A 6,000-nucleotide genomic window follows, 5' to 3' on the forward strand; every position below is an offset into this window, starting at 1 on the left:
CTCATGGATGACAACAAAAAATGCTTCCATTTCTGTGGAGCAGCACAGCAGAAAGTGCAAAGACAGGCAAAAGGAGACAGAGGAAACTTGTAAAAGAGAAGAATGGGAGAAGCAGTCAGTTAAATGGAGTGGAAGATAAATGGCAGCAGAACTCCAAGCAATAGATTTCACTGGGGGGGGTTAATGGCTTGAATTTCTTATAGCAGGCAGTCAAAAATCAAGGAAACTGCTGGTTGGTGGAGACAAGGTGGCATTGGCAAGCAGAGCTTTAGATGTGAGGGAGGAAGTGGGGAGATGTTGCCAACATTGTCCATTAGGAATAGAGATGCTCATGAGATTTTTAGCTTGTGTGTATGAAAAAAAAATCATGATTGTCACCACGATAGGGAAGACACTCAGAGGCAGAAAGGGCAGCAAGACAGAAGGTGGTCTAGGAGGCAGCAAGTGCAACAGAATCACAGAATCACAGAAATGTCAGGGTTGGAAGGGACCTCAAGTATCATCTACTTCCAACCCCCCTGCCATGGGCAGGGACACCTCACACTAGATCAGGTTGCCCAGAACCACATCCAGCCTGGCCTTAAAAACTTACAGAGATGTTCCAGTGTTTCACCATCCTTATAGAAAAGAACTTCTTCCTAACATCTAATCTAAATCTATCCCCCCCTGGCTTGGATCCAGAACCAACAGAGAAGATGAGGATCTGGAAATCAGGTAGATAATAAACCTTAAGAAGTCAAGCCAATACTGGATGTGCAGAATCAGGTGGTTATGAAAGTCTATACAAGATCAGTACTGGCAAAGAAGGGCAAATGCACCAAGAATTCTCACATGAATACTTGCGCAAGGCAATGGGGAGACTGAGTCACAAAGGGAGGTGGCATAAAAAAATTAAAGGAGCTGTCAGTGAAGGTGCATCTCCAAAGCAAATCAGAAATGAGAAAAGGAGAGAAATACAGAAGCCAAATATTGGGAAGGAGAGTTCTGGGAAGAGAAAAGCAAAGGTTGTCCTCAGATGAAGCCAAGGACAGGAGAAGGAGCTGGGGAAGCCTGTCTATTAAAATCAGAGACAGAGAAGCTACCTAGAAATGGGAACAAACAGCAGCTTCTGAGAGTGCAGAGATGAGATATGAGGAAATCAGTGGATTGTTACAAAGGCAGACTGGATTAAAGGAATTCCATTCTTTCCAAAAGCAAGAGCATGCTTGAAGGCAGAGGTTCTAGAAAACAGAGCAGCTAAAAATGCACAAGAATGGAGGAAGAATCGAGAGAGAACAGACGACAGAGAACTCGCACCAGGCCTAGAAAGAGACTGTGGTCAAGTTTAAAGAGAAGGAAGAAAGGATTTGGAAAAGATAGTAAGAGAAGAAGCTGGAGCTGTTATGTGGGCTCAGTCACTCTGTCCTTTAAAAAGAGGACTAGGCCCTGGGGAAGAGCGAAGGTTAGCAGAAAAACAAATTTATTAGTCATGAACAAACACAGAGTGTTTGAAGCTCCCAGCCCAGTATGAACATCTGTATAGGAGGCAGTTCAGTCTCTGGAAGAAGTCCTGACCCTATTAAAGTCAATGACAAAACTCCTGTTGCCTTCAACAGAGCCAAAACTTCACCTTGTGTCTATGGCCATTCCACTGAGACTTCCAACATGAATGCCAATTAGTGGCAGTTTCAAAGGTGACATTTGTGACATGGATCCGTGCTCCATTGGGAGATGAGCTAAGATTATCAAATTGAGTTTGCATAGGCCAGCAAAGGTAAGTGTGACATTCCCTGTCCTGACAATCAACTGAGGCAAATAGATACACACAGAGAGAAATCCCTGAGATTTGGAATACTTCCCAAGCACACTAAAAATGGCCTTCTTATTGATTTAAAGAAAAAAGGAAGAAAGAAAACGGATTAGTAGCTCAGCCTGTGTGTGGCAGGTCTAAATGAATCAATTAGTGTGTTAAAAGACAGGCACAAAATAATGTTTAACTTAAGAAAAAAAAAAGAAAAATAAGAGAAAAAGGGGGGTTGGTGGGAACTTTAAAGGGTAAATTGTGTCATATTTTAAATGGAATGAATACCAAAAAAAATGACCTGAGGATAGTGGATTACTGGGTAGAGGCTTTCAGATGCTAGATTCATGTGACAGCCACTATTAGTACACTCAGATGAATAGTTCAGCAGTAATTGGAAGCTCAAACAGAATGAGTCATTTTGATTTTGTAAAATATGCATCTGGGTATTTTTTTTAACCCTGGGTTGAGCTGAGCTGTAAGCAGTCTGGATACCACAGTACTCAAAGTCTTACTCTTGTTTTAATTTGCACATTGATGTTCTCTACACGCCTAGATCAAAACCTGTGCAGTCACTGGCCAATTTCATACACACAATCAATTTAGTCTCCTGCAATAGTGAGCCCCTCCCACCAATTTCACCAGCAGCTCTCTGGTGTATCAGATCTGTGTTCTGCAATCCTGCTGTCCCATGTACAAGTGCTACTGCCCTAAACCAGTGCAGACAGCCTTGCTGATGTATTCTGCCCAAGTTTTAGGCAGATCTGAATTGCTCCTAATGTGACCACTCTGCTCCTTTTTTTTTTTCATACAAACACTTAATCTACACTGTTTAGACCAGTATAATAATGGCTTAAAGGAATAGTAAGAGAAATATCATGAGAAAAATACAGTAAGATATATATTTATAGAAGACTAAGTATAATAACAATATTAATATAATAATAAGACTATTAAATTGGGGTTGGACTAAAAAATCTCCAGAGGTCCCTTCCAACCCCTAAAATCCTGTGAATGGGAGAACAAGAGGAAACCACAATAACACACAAATTACAATAATATAAACTAGGTAGCAGGTAAGTCACACTTCAGCCCCTAAGAGATTCCTGCTCCAAGGCAAATCTGTATCTCATTCTCAGGCAGCTTCTGAATAAATATATGATCATATCAGGAAGTCACAACGTGGTTTCTCCCATGCGCATGTACAGACGCAGCTGATGCTGTGCTCGGAGGAGACCCAGGCTGGCAGAGCAGAAGGGTTGCAAATCCAGCCTGAAAGGGCACTGGCAGCTCTGCACGTGGAAGCCTGCACGTCACCTGCTCACACTGTACCTAGCCCTAGGAAATGCACTAAATCTCTTCGTGTCATACATGCCGGATTCATCGACAGCTTTAAAAAAGGGAGAAAACCAGACACAGGTCGGTTTTTAACTGTTTCCCAGCAGGTACCGTAAAAGAAAAATGAGAATGAATAATACAGTGTAAATTTACTGCTCTTCTGCCACTGTGTGGAATAAGGCTTGCTTAACACCTCAGTACCTTTAAAGTGCGAGATGAGCAATCCCAGCTGAAATGAAATGAGCAATCAGGCTTTCTCAGCTGACATCACACTGCCCAGATTAGCTCTGCCTTTGCTCAGCATGCAGCTCTCCCCTGATTTTGACTGCAGTCATGTGCAAAGATCACAGGTAGAATAAAATTGATTGGTTTGATATTGCACCAGTGTCAACGGGGATGATCCTAATGTGCTGAATATGAGCCACCCCAGTGCCCGAAGTTCTGAATGACCAGACCAACAGCAGCAAGCTGAGAAACTGAATACTTTGTCATCCTAAAGTTGTGGGCTAGGCAGGTTTGTGTTATGGAGAAATGGACTTAGAGGGGTGGAGGAGGGTGTTATGTGTGCATGTGTCAAGTGAGGAGAAGATAGGTTTAATTAATCTTAAATGCTTTTGCAATGCAAGAATTGTAGCCCTGGATCAGTTCCTGTACTAACATGATTAGCAAATATTGACTTTTGAGTACAATAATAACGTGTCATCTGAAACCCTTGATAAGTAACTTAAGTACTTCCTTAGCTCGCATCTTATTAAATTAGATGAGGTACGGTTGAGACACATTACACAAAGCCACTGAAATGAGAAATCAGTCCTAAAGATTTTAGCATTGATTAAGGAAAGTCAAAAGTTACAATAAAGATGAAACTCTGGGGGTCACAGTCTGATTCCTACTGGCTGCTGAGAGCAGGGATTGGCTTGCTCTAGGATTTACACTGGTGCTAGTGAGCTAATCAAGACTTGATTCAGTATTTACTAACAGGGTTGTTTTCTTTGGAGCTCTTTAGCCTGGGGTGAAGTCACTTTTTCCCCCCCATTCCTGCAAGACCATATTTCTTACAGTTTTAACAGAGGTAAACATTCCCTGTTTGTGCCTTTTTGACATGCAATCCATCATTTGATTATGTATGATGACCATATAATGTCAGTTTTATGGAAGGTTAACTGGCCAGGGTTTTGAGCCTTTGAAGTTAATCTAAGGGAGAAAAAGAAAGGCGTCACACTTGCGTGCCCGTGAATATGGTAAGTAGGCTCAAATCCCGTCATAAGGTTTAGTTTAAAAATGTGTACAGCAACTCAACCAAGAAAGGAGTTAAAAGATGTGATACTCCTCAGATGCAACCTGACAAATCTTACTTTATTGATTAGTTTACAAAGGCAGTGCAGTGAGAGCTCTACACTTACAATAGACTTCAGAATGAGTGGTTGGGGGGAGAAAAAAAAGCTCCAAATGTCATCAAAGCAAATGGTCTGTGAATGTTGCTTCAAAGCTAGTCATTAGTTGCCAGGGTATTTTGCCACAAAGCTTGTAAAGAGGTTTTCCTGGAGGGGAAGGTATGACAAAATGCACTTCTTGGCAAGATGACTTCTGCTTAAATAGCAGCACACATTAATTCTTGCTTGATACATAAAATTAATTAGAGGATTAACATCCTTTATGAAATTTTGCCAGAGATTTTTTTCCTTTTTACCAGGAATAGACCCCAGGCCTTTTCTGTACTCTAATGAAATTGCAAATTGACTTGTGTTCAAATGATGCTTGACTAAAATGAATAATTAAAAATGTATTGCTAACAATGAGATGGGTCAGCTGATCTTTTCAAGGATTAATTAGTTTCAAGCACCATCTTTCTTATGTAACACAGCAAAGGCCAATGCCAACACACCTTTTTTTTTTCCATGCAGTTGTTCCCCTTGAAGTCAAGGGGCCCATGCTACTCCCAATTATCCAAGGTTTTATTCCAGATTCAATCTGTTTAGAGTGGCCTTTCTTCTAGGCAATTCAAAGAGGGGCTACACTTGAAGGACTTGAGTTGTTATTCTATCTACAACTCAAGGAGCACAATTCATCTCTTTATTAGGGTTTGATTCAAAACCAAGCTGAACTGGCAAGAGTCTCCTCGTTGCCTTCATCGGGCTTTGCATCAAGGCCAGAACAGTGCATTACTGTAAAAGCCAAATCCTTCTACAGAGATCATAGAAGCATAGAGTAGTTTGGGTTGAAAGGGACCTTATAGATCATTTAGTTCTAACCCCTCCTGCCATGGGCAAGGACACCTTCCACTACACCAGGTTGCTCAATAAACCTTTATTAGAATAAACCAAACCAGGTTGGAAGAGACCTTCAAGATCATCGTGTCCAACCCATCAACCAATCCAACCCCCCCAAACAGCTAACCCATGGCACCAAGCACCCCATCAAGTCTCCTTCTGAACACCTTCAATGACGGCGACTCCACCACCTCCCCGGGCAACCCATTCCATAGCGCAATCACTCTTTATTTACAATGTTCCATCCAATCTGACCTTAAGCACCTCTGGAGGAGGGAGGCATCCACAACCTCTCTGGGCAACCTGTTCCAGTGTCTCACCACCCTCTTCCTACTATCCAGTCTAAATCTACCCTCTTCCAGCCTAAATCCATTCCCCTTCATCCTATCACTACAAGTCCTTGTAGTACAAGTCCAAGCTTTCCTGTAGGTCCCCTTCAGGTACTGGAATGACAAACAATGCAACATCAGGGTAAGATCCCTATGACTGCAAAAGGAATCAGGATTAAATTTTCCATAGGTCAACAAGTGGATAAATGGAAAAAGGGTAAACTCAAAAGGAATAAGGAAGCCTCTGTGCATGTGCATTCCTGTCCATGATTCACATTGGCAT

Source organism: Melanerpes formicivorus, unplaced genomic scaffold, assembly GCF_026170545.1.
Source record: "Melanerpes formicivorus ecotype bairdi unplaced genomic scaffold, bMelFor1.0.p_v2 SCAF_25, whole genome shotgun sequence".
In the NCBI taxonomy this organism is placed as follows: Eukaryota; Metazoa; Chordata; class Aves; order Piciformes; family Picidae; genus Melanerpes; species Melanerpes formicivorus.